The sequence below is a fragment of the Lepidochelys kempii genome, chromosome 11, assembly GCF_965140265.1.
Source record: "Lepidochelys kempii isolate rLepKem1 chromosome 11, rLepKem1.hap2, whole genome shotgun sequence".
Taxonomy (NCBI): domain Eukaryota; kingdom Metazoa; phylum Chordata; order Testudines; family Cheloniidae; genus Lepidochelys; species Lepidochelys kempii.
This window is the reverse complement of record NC_133266.1, coordinates 50,538,073-50,551,424: the sequence shown is the minus strand read 5'-3', so window position 1 is coordinate 50,551,424 and position 13,352 is coordinate 50,538,073. Positions and strand designations below refer to the sequence as shown.

General features: G+C 38.5%; 1 long non-coding RNA gene across 6 annotated transcripts in view; it reads left to right on the top strand.

Moving 5' to 3' along the window:
* The first annotated feature begins 2,191 nt into the window (after positions 1-2,191).
* Positions 2,192-13,352, top strand: part of LOC140895725 (uncharacterized) — a 91,834-nt gene continuing 80,673 nt past the window's right edge. For 2 of the 6 annotated variants that reach the window (XR_012154325.1, XR_012154321.1), the window contains exons 1-7: positions 2,193-2,299; positions 2,418-2,720; positions 5,434-5,539; positions 6,149-6,261; positions 8,228-8,386; positions 10,731-10,824; positions 13,037-13,212. This is a non-coding gene — a long non-coding RNA (uncharacterized lncRNA). Of the gene's footprint in view, positions 2,300-2,417; positions 2,721-5,433; positions 5,540-6,148; positions 6,262-8,227; positions 8,387-10,730; positions 10,825-13,036; positions 13,213-13,352 lie in introns of all 6 variants that reach the window. The other 4 variants (XR_012154323.1, XR_012154324.1, XR_012154326.1 and 1 more) reach the window with 4 other exon arrangements.

Genomic DNA, 13,352 nt, shown 5'->3' with positions numbered 1-13,352 from the left:
CTTTATACTATAGAATTAAGTTTTTTGTGTGTGTGTGTATATATATATATATATATATATATATATATATATATATATATATATATATATAAGAATAAGAATATCTATTTGTAATTTTGTAAATATCACATCAGAAAATATGTTCTGTTGGCAATTCCATCCATTATCAAGTCATTTAAGGACATGAAAAAAATTCAATCACAGAGTCACTAACACATTTTCTGGCAATAAATGAGCTAAGTGAACACTTGGCACTTTCACTAATCTCTTTAGTCACTTTGCAAAAGCACTGTCAATTTTTTCAATAGCAATTCAGTATTGAACTGCTGCCATTTGCGTGTATTATAACATTTACTAAACAACTACATAAAGGCCACTGCTATTACATCCCTTAGCTGAGATCCAAAATTAAGGCCAATAATTAATTGGACTTTATTGATACAGAACCTTGTGTCATCTCTTTTGCTTCTGATATGGCATTAGTATCATGGCCATAAATAACAAATACTGGTTAATGGAATGGTCCTGTTAGTAGTCTCCCTGAAATTCTCTGCATACAGAACTATCCACATGAGTGAGGGCAGCAGGATGGGGACCTTAGCAGGAAGATACCCAAATGGTAGCGCTGAATTTGCTGCATTGATTAATGAATATGTCTTCAGAACTATTATACAGGATGCATGAACTTACTCTTTGCTATGTTTTTATCTTTCTAGCTAATTCTGTGTTTATCACTGATATCCAAGCATCTTTGGGTTTTGTACTGCCTGAGCCAAAAGTATGAAAAAGCTAGTGTTGACTACTGGTAGAATTTGAGTGATCTTTCCCTTTCAGAACTGACCGTTTTGTTGTTGTTTTTTCTATTTTATCATTAGGTACACATTTATCTCCATCCATATGCATAACTTTCACATAGTTCACAAGCTAATTGAGTGACATCATACATACCTTGAATTGCAGTGATGGTAATGAGGTTTCTGGTACTTGTGATATCCCATTCTGGGCCATCTTCTGTACCCCAGGAATTTCTGGGAGGATGTTTCACGGGGGAAAGGGAAATGGGTTATAGTGAGGCTAGCGAGAATTTATTTCTTTATTAAGGGAGTAAGTATAGGTCAATTTTTAATGCAGCTGGATCAGGCTTTAAAGTCCTGTGTGCAATATATCTAGTGGGGATATTCAGTACATAAATCTCTGCTTAATTTACTTTTCTGTCTTGCTTTGAAATTAAGCTATTGTATAAACCTAGAAATGAGCCAATCCCCAGATGACATCCACATAGCTGGTTAAACATAACTCCAACCAGAATATTGAGCTTTCAGAGAGTTCTGACATCTCCACCTACCTACCTTTACCAAATATCATGATCAGATGTACTGCATCTTTAAGGCTATTAGATTTGTTAATGTTTGTTCCATTCGTATGACTTAATTTCAGCCACAGAGGATCCGCTGCACAGGATATGTACAGGCTTATATTCCACACCACCAAAAATGACTCTGTTAGAGGAATGAAGAGGACATGGCATTTAATGTTCGTGGACTTACAGATCGAGTTTAGGGCATGTGGATACAGAGACCAGAATTAGCCATTAATTAGCAAGGAATTAATATTAAACGTAGGAAATATCTTGATCTGGATTTGCAGTCATCGGTATAACCAGACACTTTAATCATGAGGTCTCTATGTTTAGTATGTTTAAATCATCTGGGTAATATATGTACCAATTTTTGTTTAAAATGTGTAGTGAATCCACATTCACATGGATTTGATGAATGTGGAGACTTGTAAGTATGGTGCTTGGTTATTACTGAGATGTCAGAACCATGTTGACTATGATGAATGGCTTTCAAGGCGATTGTCACTTTAAGCAATAGAACAATATTGTGAGCCAGATGTATGTAGCTGATTATTATCCTTCAATTGTTACTTAATTTTATATGATTGACTATTTCAATAATTAAAATTAAATTACCTTTGGGGAATTAATTATGATGGGACTGACTACAAGGCAATTATCAATTAATAAAATGAATCATGACCTTTTTTGTTTGAAAGTGATGTGCTTTGCCTTTTTCTCTTTGCAAAATAGACTGCTCCATTGTTCACAAGTTATGTATTCCATTCCATTGTCATGTCTACATTAGATACAAGCCAACCTCAGAAGCATTGCAGTTTGGATTTAGTTTGAATGAACCTCCTCTATTTTGGAAGCTCATATGATTATTAAAACTATCTGAACCTGAGTCTATAAAATCAGGTCCCAGGCCTTCAAGGTGCTGATCACCCCTCCTGGAAGGTAATGAGTGCCACCAGCTCTCTTAAAATCACATGTAGTTAAGCCAGCTCAGACCTGACCAAGAGGCTTAGGCTGGACATCTAACAAGATGATGGTATTTCTACCTTTTCTATTTCAGATTTGCATCTCTTACATTATTGTGAAAGAAAAGCTAATTCCCAAAACTTCACTGTGTTTTAAAATGTGCTGCCAGAACTTGTACTCAGTTCAAATATAGCTGCGAAAATAGAAATACCTGCCGAGAAGCACATTCCCCAGTGACCTCGCTTTCTGATTTACGTAAGGTGTATGTGAAAAGTCGTGCAATTGACAAGATAAGCTTCTATTTTCATCCAGAAACGTTTTAAACGTTAACCGAACCACTCAAAAAAGATGGCTGAGCTATGAATAATAGCAGTAATGCTAACCGCCAAATGGGATAGTAAGTTGTAACGTATAACTGAACTAAGACTTGCAAGTCAATATAGACTTTGTTTCATTTTAATACGAGAAACACAATCAGCTCTGTACAATACTGAAAGAATCTATGGAAGGAACTTCACTGTGGGATGGAGAGAATGGTTAAAACAGTACCTCAGCATCAATGCAGTGGGGTGGGTCAAGCTGCAGGAAGGGGACTTTTTTTCCATGTAGGCTCAGGTACAATAACAGAGTTCTAGTTGACGTACCTAAGTAATTAAACAGACTCTGGACTTTATATTTATCAGCTGAATTCGTCCTACCTACAAGCAATATATCAAGAGTTGTTTCTTGTTATTTGCATTATTACAATTGCCTTTTTAGTCTTTTTTTTTAAGCAAACTTGATACTGAAGGTCAACTCTTAAGGATTTCTTTATTAGCATAGTTTTCTTCTTGGACTGCTGCTCACTAGATCTATAAACTCAGATTTATGATAAAGGTCCTGTGGTTACCCTGAAACTTTCATTAGGCAAGTTAATTGTAATTGTTACGTCTGTGTCGTGGTCTGATCACCATCTTGTATAATTTAGGGTTGGGACATTCATCCATTTCATGTGTCCAACACTGTCAAGGTTCCTCCCCCACTCTGAACTCTAGGGTACAGATGTGGGGACCTGCATGAAAAACCTCCTAAGCTTATCTTTACCAGCTTAGGTCAAAACTTCCCCAAGGTACAAAATATTCCACCCGTTGTCCTTGGATTGGCCGCTACCACAACCAAACTAATACTGGTTACTGGGGAAGAGCTGTTTGGACGCGTCTTTCCCCCCAAAATACTTCCCAAAACCTTGCACCCCACTTCCTGGACAAGGTTTGGTAAAAAGCCTCACCAATTTGCCTAGGTGACTACAGACCCAAACCCTTGGATCTTAACAATGAACAATCCTCCCAACACTTGCACCCCCCCTTTCCAGGGAAATGTTGGATAAAAAGCCTCACCAATTTGCATAGGTGACCACAGACCCAAACCCTTGGATCTGAGAACAATGAAAAAGCATTCAGTTTTCTTACAAGAAGACTTTTAATAAAAATAGAAGTAAATAGAAATAAAGAAATCCCCCCTGTAAAATCAGGATGATAGATATCTTACACGGTAATTAGATTAAAAAAACATAGAGAACCCCTCTAGGCAAAACCTTAAGTTACAAAAAAGATACACAGACAGAAATAGTTATTCTATTCAGCACAATTCTTTTCTCAGCCATTTAAAGAAATCATAATCTAACACATACCTAGCTAGATTACTTACTAAAAGTTCTAAGACTCCATTCCTGGTCTATCCCCGGCAGAAACCAGCATATAGACAGACACACAGACCCTTTGTTTCTCTCCCTCCTCCCAGCTTTTGAAAGTATCTTGTCTCCTCATTGGTCATTTTGATCAGGTGCCAGCGAGGTTACCTTTAGCTTCTTAACCCTTTACAGGTGAGAGGAGCTTTCCCCTGGCCAGGAGGGATTTCAAAGGGGTTTACCCTTCCCTTTATATTTATGACAAATACATTTCAGCTAAAGTATCCCTTTGAGCTGCGTTTTAGAGGTGATGAACTGAGGCTGGCTGTGATGCTGTGCATACTGGCTGTTCTTCCAGAGGATGTACAGGGCTGTCCGGTGGCTTTTAACACAATAAGAATGCTTCCGAAGGAAAGTGAATATCTAAGCAGAAGCTGTACTATTCTATAAAAGGAAGTGGTCTGCACTCCCCCATGCTAGCCCTGCTCCCCAGGCCGGTATGGGAGAGGAATAAAGACATGGCTGCACCATCGTGTTCTCCACTTCACTGTGGTGTACACACTGTACTCCTCCACACCTCTGCCACTGGCTTTACATGTACAGGGAGGCAAGGGCAGTGGTGGTGGGGGGGACAGAAAGGTAAGACTCCTTGTGCTTACCTACCTTTCAGGATTGGCCACACAGTGGTCCAGGTATTGTAACAGTCTGTTGCAATTATGCAGTGAGTTATGCATACCATTCCAGGAAGCAGATCCTCATGCTTTATAAACACATTGCAAACTTGTCAAACTTGTGGTGCCCAGATTGTCAAATTCCCTACCCTACATTTTGCAGTGAACAGACGTTTAATAGTTTGTGCAAACACCAGCATTTAGGACGTGCACTCTCACTCATGCACTGACATGCACACTTGTTTTCTAATGTTTTTGTGGCTGGCTGTTGTCTTTTTCAGACCACTTAAGTAGCTCTTATGTTCACTAGTGTGACACAATGAGCAACCTTTCTTTCTCTCTCTCTCTCCCCCTCTCTCCCCTCTCTCTGCCGCTTTTTGTTACATGAAATGATAGGCTATTGCCAGACACAGCACAGAACCAGGATGGAGATCACAAGACTGGCTCCAATTCTTGATTTCTTCCAGGTAAAAGTTAGCACTAGAAAAGCTTTTATCATAAGGTGAAGTCCATGCCTGTACAGAAACCTGGCCGCAGACTCTATGAACTATTTACATCCTATTTAAGTCCTCAAAATAGGCCTTGTGCTGGGCTTCTGAACATAGGTGAATTCCACTCAGTTGAGTGAGCATTGCAGAGCTGAACTTTTAGTTGCTGTGCTGCCTAGTGGAATTCACTATTCTGAATTAGCTATCCAGGCTCCTTTATACGATGCATGGAGACAGTTAGGTGTGTAAGCATGGGATTAATGAAACCAACGTTATTTTCCGTAGCCAAGTGATTAAAGTATCCAACCAGGATGTGGGAGACCTGGGTTCAATTGCCTCCTCTGTGTGGTGAACAGCTGTAGGAGTCGAACTTGGGTGTCTGAATGCCCAGGTAAGTATGTTTAGCACTGGACTATAGAGTCATAGTCGTGATCTTTCGTGCCTAATGTAGGTGCCTTGGGGATTTTAGTGGCAGAAACTTAAGTGTATGTTGATTGTGGATGCCTGCAGGGTTGGGCAGCCACCGAGTTGGACTTAGCCCCCTGAGTCCCCCTTTTGAATCCAACCCACAGTGTTTTACCAACCCAAGTAAGTGGAGAAGCATCCACCATTTTTTAAAAATTTACCAATTGTTGTTGTTGTTATTCCCAGTTAGGGTTCTCTTCGCTCCAAAGGATGAGCAAAGGTTTGGGTCGGATTCATTTTTTATTAAGATCCATATCCCCAAGTTTGGTGTCTATAAGAGTCCTTTTTAGTCTTCTATAATTCCATCTCCTTTCCTTATCAATGTTTGAGGGCCTCTTTACTTACTCTCCCTAGGCACAGAACAGTTTGACTGCGGCCTGAGTAAATGGCATAGCTACTACACATAGGGGACTCTTTGCAAAATGAATGTTGAGTGTTTTGAACACAATCAAGTTGAATATTTGTTTTGTTGGTAACTATGGCCTAGCAAACCTGGCATATAGCCTTAAGAGTTGGCACCATGTCATCCTAACAGATGCGTGTAAATACAAAGCCAAAAGAGAGTGCACAAGATTGTGAAGGGCAAGATGCACAGCCAGAAAAGTCAAAACAGCCCACCCAGAACATATTAGCTTGTGGTCAAGTTAGGTATGTAATAACAACTCTTGTGTGCAGCTGAACAGACTTTAATACCCTGGGCAAGATCCTTAGATAGAATAAATCAGGTTAATTCTGTCTTCAGTGGTTTATATCCACTGAGGATCTGGCCCAACATGTTTATATATTGTAACACTGTGTGTATAGTGTTTTGCCGAGATGAAGAAAAGTTATAATAGGTTCCCACACCTTCTCTGATTCTGAACCCTTGAAAACTGAGCCAAAATATGTTTCCAAATGGTGGCCAGATTTCTGCAGAATAAGCCAAAAGAATGTAAGAAACCTTGTCTGAAATAAAGCTACCATTGACTTCAGTGGGACAGGATTTCATTCCTTGTTTTACAACTTTCGGCAGCCAGAATTAGAAGATAGTGGCAGTGGAAATATTTGTCCTATAAATTAAAAAGAAAAAAAATCCCATAAAGGAAAATATAAACTACATGGAGAAGCGTGGAGGATGTTGTCAAAAATATATATGCTAATCAGGTTGTCCCTGAAAGCTACAGACAAAAACAGCTATCCTCCAGTGTCAGTTTGTTCAATACTTAATGGATTCCTAGCTCGTAGGCGGTCATAAGTTCTTCTCTCAGTTCAAATGTCTATGACTTAGCAGCAGGATAAGTATCATAATTGGGACAGTGAAGAGCAGCTAGAAGACTTAATCTGTTTCCAAATACCACTTCCCACTTGCATGATGTCTCTCTCAAGGCACCCATAATCAATGTGGAAGAGGTTTATTAAAAGGATAAAAACCATTATTCCATTATAAAAAGTCAAAGAGAATCTGTAGCTGCTTTTTTCTCTGCAAGACAGTTGCAAGAACTGTCCTTGGAAAGTCCCAGCTCCAGTTCTCACTGTGGTCATTCTTTTGATCCCCATTTTTCCAGGTGGGCTGAATGTGTAACAAGGAGTTTAAACAATTTGCTTAAGATCATAGAATGAGTCACGTTGGCTTGCTCAGAGTTAAAACCTACCTTTCTCCAGGAACCTGTGTGTTTTGTTTTGTTTTTTGTTTTCCCACCGAGACCACAGTGCACAAATCCAGAACACAAAGCAGCTCAAGTTAGTGAATAAATATGCAATAAGTCAAACTATTAATTGAAAATCTAATTTTTAAAACATATTTTAAACGTATGGTATTACTACAATAACAATAAAAGAGATCTAACCCTGGATGTTGAACCTTCTCCACTGGAATGAATAGGGCTTGATTTTCAGCTCTGGGGTCTGTGTATGCATCTTTGCTGCTATTTTGTATACACACTACTGTATGCGTGTGCACAAGTCCTTGGTTGTATATCACAGGGCTAACTACACAGTGATTGAACTGTGTGTATGCAGAATGTGTATTTGCATGAATATTCAGGACAGCTTATGTAAAATGGCTGTATATATGTACCTGGACTGTAGCACAGAAAATCACGTGTAATATTTTAAACATAGCCTTTGTAGTATAAGGCAGACAAATGTTTTATAGCGACTTGTTAAAAATTCTATGTACGTAATGGTAATTACTACCTGATATGTTGGAACTCTGCTATAACATCCGCAAGAGAGATACAGTGGATGAGGTAATATCTTTTATTGGACCAACTTCTGCTGGTGACAGACCAGCTTTCAAGACGCACACGGCTCTTCTTGACATCGGGGAAAGGTACTCCCAGATCACAGCAAAATGCAAAGGGGAACAGATTGCTTAGTATAAATAGAGGAGGATTAGTGGGTTACAGATTGTTGTAATAAACCATAAAGCCAGTGTCTCTGTGCAGTCCATGATTTTTAGTGTTTAGCAGAATACTGAATTTAAGCTCCCAGGCTCATCTTCTGGAAGTGTGCAGGTTTCCTTTGAATGTGAGGATGGATAAATCGGATATAGAGTGATCACTTTGTGAAGTGTTCACCCACTGGTGACAGGGTGAGGTTTATTTTATTTTTTTGTCTTCTATAATTTTCTCAGACCTGAAGAAGAGGTCCGTGAGATTTGAAAGCTGGTCTCTCTCACCAACAGAAGTTGGTCCAATAAAAGATATCACACCTCACCCACCTTGCGTGTCTAATATCCTGCGACTCACACGGCTACAACTACACTGCATATAACATCTGCAAGAAATTTAAGGTTTGTTTTTATTTGTTTGCTCACTTTTTTTTTTTTAAGCTCACGCATATTTATTTTACAAGTAAAAAATATCCAAAGATGCAGTGGTGTTCTAGATCAATTTCTTCAGGTTTTGGTTTTGATTGAACCCATGATAAAGGGACAGCCACAAAATGTATATGTAGATCGAGGTTCAAATTTTTCTGGAGTTCTTCAGGGATAATTGGAACTGGGTTTGTGGACTGGATCCCTCTCCAGCATTAACGATCTAGAAACTGTGTATTATGTATGTCATAGCAACACTGTAAGTGCCACTGTAGTTAAAGGTTTTAAGTACTGTGCTAAGAGAAACCCCTATTTCATGGGTTTATAACCCGTGTAAAAATTGACCCTTGGCATCAATTTAGCATCTAGTCCAGAATACGTACGTGTCTGTGTTTCCCCTTTAACAAGCTCTGGTTAGCTTGTTTTTATTTACAGAGTAATTAATAACAGTTTTAAAGATTTTTAGCACATGATTTTGATGCATTTTTGTGTCATAGCAAGTAAAGTGATCAGGCTTTACTATTTGATATTGTGACATATTTGCTTTGTCTTCTCTTAAGGCCGTAATAGATCATGGTTTTGGTTTCTTAAGGTTTTTTGGTTTTAAATGATATTTGTCTTAAGGATCCATCCTTTTTAAAGGTTGCTTTCCCTGGTTGATTTAATAGTAGAAATTCAGTGGCTGAGAGACAAAGTTAGTATGAGCAATGTTTGGCTTCTTTAAATCTCCCTACTGTATTTTCCACTGCATGCATCCAATGAAGTGAGCTGTAGCTCACAAAAGCTTATGCTCAAATAAATTTGTTAGTCTCTAAAGTGCCACAAGTACTCCTTTTCTTTTTTTAAATAAACTAATATCCTAACGGTAAAATCTTCTTTGTTCCTAAAGTCCCACGTCAGGGAATCAGCTAATTAGACTTAATTAGGTCAGTTTGGAGAGGTTGATGAGCATAAGTGATTTAGCTTTCGTACTGGTCCAGGGGGAGGATGATCGTGCAGACACTAGTTGAAATTTGGTGAAGAAGAAGAAGAAACGTGTTGGGGAAGGAGGGGAAGTGAGTGCTATAAGAACAATAGGCCTGGTACTGCAACAGGAGGGGAGCTAGATAGCATATTCCCAATGCAGTACTCCATATGTCTTTGAGAGCGAGGTGAGGAGGGCGCCCATTCTTCTGCAGCCCCCCAATTAGCCGGGACCCTGGGCATAAGCCTTGTTGGCCCTGTGGCTAATCTGCCACTGCTTCCTGGTCTTGCAAACCTTTTCATGTTTATTTTAGTTCCCTTAAGGTGCTGCCAAAGGCAAATTGTTTATGTTCTCCTTCACCATCAGATTAATACAATAAATATCTTGGTGTGAACTTCTTACAGCTTTAATAATAACAGTGAAATGGAGACTTCAGCTTAAAAAGTTATTTTTATTAGCAGAAGCAGCAAGCAGTAGATGAATTAGCCCATACAGTGGTCTTGATAAAGGCCCAAAGCTCTTACACTGAAACAATAACTTACATTTTATTTTAACTTACTGGTCACTGTCAAGACTACGAAAATATTCATGAATTTTAGCAACAGGTGTAGCTGAACATTTTAAGGTGAAAGTGTAGACAAGTACGAACTAACTTTGGCACCATTCCAGAAACCGAGGACTAAGCCTTCCTTACCTGTAAGCTTTGTGACTAACCCATGCTCATGACCTATTTGGATCCAGGTTCCTTAGTTTGAACCTTACCACTAACAATAGGTTTTTAAACAAAAAAACTATAAAGCTTTGTGCAATGTATACTTGTATCCAATGTATCCTTCCTCTGCAAATCATTCATAGAAGGATAAGGGAAAATGGCACTGAGAAGATCAAGATTGAAGGAAATATATTTGTTACATTGAACATGTTTGAAAAGAGAATATCTTTTAAAAAGGAATTTGTACCCAACAGCCACTTTACAAATTAACTTTCTGCTGAAAATTTGAAATTGTGCTCCCTCTGTAGCTGGTGTTAGTGTCCACAGAGTAACGAGATGGCATGGGTCATTGGCAACACCTCCCACAAGGAGAGTAGTTTTATATTCTCTTAAAGAAGCACTGATGTGGCCTCCCTTGAAGAAGCCATCATTTGACAAAGTGACTAGCTATAATCTATACCTAACCTTCCTTTTTCAGTTCAGATTACTGAAATCTTGTGGTTAGACAACTTTCACTTTAGCTAGATGCCTCGATTGAGGGCTCCTAGATCTCAGGAGAGCATATTTCTGATTTGTTTGTAGAAATCCAAATAAGTAAATAAATGCATTTTCTTAAATTACCATGAAAATTTTGTTCACAAAAGCAGACATCCAGGATCTACTTCAGGAAAAAATGAAATGAACTCTACTCAAAGTTTTGCAAGTTTTTCCTCAAAAGATTAATCGCCAAGGAATCAGGTATGAAAAGCAGCAGTTTTAGCCTTAATAATTTAAAATTAAAAAATGCAAACATTTTATCTGAAGCAGCTGGTACTATCTAACTTTTATCATGTCACTTTATCAATGTCACTCATATGTCACTCATATAATAGCACCATAGCAGCAAAGATGGCATAAATTTGGCAGCAACTCTATCATCATTTTTAAAGCTTATTTCATTTCAATAGATGCATGCCTTTCTTTCTAAACATAGGCAGCACAGAAAATGAGATCAAACCATTTGTACTGGACCATGAAATGCATATTTTAAAATTAAAGAACATGAGATTATTTTCCTCCATAACCACTTTTTCACCTTTTTCGTGTTACTCTTATTTCTCAATTCAATATACTCAAAATCTTCCTCCATTTCCTACTGGAGAGAGAGCCATTTAAATGAAATAATGAGCCTGGTTTCAAACTCTACCTTCAGTTGTAATTATTTAACTCATTACATATCATTCGGTTTGGACAGTTAAATGTTCATTCCTTGTAGTTTCTTACTGTGAAGCTTGTCATTTTCTCTAGTTCTGACTCGAGATGATGTGCCTTTCATATGGATGCAGCATTGATTTCTTACCTCATTTCATAGCAAAATAGACCATAAGTGCCCGAAGGAACCAACTGTAACTTCAAAATGTTTCACCACTTTGAACTACAGCTCTGTGAATCAAGGACTGTGTGCAAACCTTTTCTTTTCTACCAAGAACTACCTCTGCAGGTACTTATTCTTGGGAGCACATACTGTCCTGCCATGAGTCCTAGAGCCATCTAGAAAGTTGTGAGCGCTCCCCATTACTGATCCAAATGTTCACAGACTCTGACCACCTCATTTCTTCCCAGTAAGTCTCAGAATCTTCTCCTCCCAAGCCAGTGTAAGAATTGGAATTTTGTTAGCAAATAGTTATTTTTAGCATAAGCATAATCTGTGGGCAGGATTTTAAAGTATTTTTACTGGTCTGTTAGACATATAGAATGATTAGCACAAGATCTGCACCATCTCATACTTTTCAGTGCATTGATAATGATGTGAAGTCTGGTTGCCCAACAGTGTATGTCATGAGAGAATAAGAGTGAAATCCTTGTTCCATTGAAGTCAGTGGCATAACTCCCTTTGATTTTCATTGGGGCCAGGATTTCACTCAAAGTATCTGGCAGATCAACTCACCTAATGCTTCAAGTGCCCCAGGACTGGGGCTCCTTAGTGTTCGGTGGGGTTATGTGGTTGGGCCTTCTTTGAGCGGGAGCGTCTTCTTGAGCGCCCAACCAAATATGACCATTTTAAAATTTTGGTTTATGTTTTTCCCTCATACTAAAGCACTACAAATCCCTGAAGGTGTTGTCTTCCCTGGGATCACAGCCAGAATGCTTCAGAGTATCTAGATTTCAGAGTAACAGCCATGTTAGTCTGTATTCGCAAAAAGAAAAGGAGTACTTGTGGCACCTTAGAGACTAACCAATTTATTAGAGCATAAGCTTTCGTGAGCTACAGCTTACTTCATCAGATGCATCTGATGAAGTGAGCTGTAGCTCACGAAAGCTTATGCTCTAATAAATTAGTTAGTCTCTAAGGTGCCACAAGTACTCCTTTTCTTTTTTCAGAGTATCTAAAGAGCCAATCTCAAGGAGCTTCATGTGTTTGCATATCAATGAAAATAAACACATTCCTCATTTTAAAAAAAATATGTACAGCTGTAAGACTGAGGCAAAGTCAGCACTTCTCTGGGTTAACACAAGGAGCAGAGTGACTGACCTCAACTGGGCCATTTTAAATTTGAAAGCAAAATGCATATGCGCATAGAGAGAGCTTTATTTGTATAGTCAGCATAACTGACAGATGCATCTGATTAGCGGGCAAAGTTTCTGTGTTCAGTTCTGTAACATAACAGTGTGAGTCAGGATTCATTGTTAAGCAGTCTTCCCTCTTTCAGGTCAGTGAAATCATTACATTTATCCAAGGGGTAAAATGGGGTAAAATTTGAAAGAGGAATTATTGTGAGGTATTGGATATTTTTCGCTCATCAACAGTAGAGAACCATGAGATTTTGAAGCAGGCAGGCCAACGTAATATGTCCCTTCTTCAGGAGCTTCCCCAGAAAATGTTTGTAACTTTTCATGATAGCTGTTACCATGTAATTCATTTAATGCTGTTTGAAAGCCACGTACCTTTTTGATTTGACTCGCATAACAGGAAGGCCTAACTTAATGATCTGAAAAATCTGAGAGGTACACACTAAAAAGCCACATCTTAATCACCTCCATAGAAGGAACAAGAAATGGGTTAGAAAGAGAAAACAAAGAAACATGAGCTGGGAGAGAAAGCAATGCAAGAAAAGAAAATGAGGACCTGGAGATAGAAAGACGAAGGTAGGTTCACCTGTAATTGTCAATGAAAAGTACTGCTGCTTAGGAAGTGAGTTTTAAATATTTACTAATGTATACTATTAAAGCTTGTTAGAAAATGGATTTTTTCCTTGTGGTAAATGTTGACAAAAGAAAAATGTTAG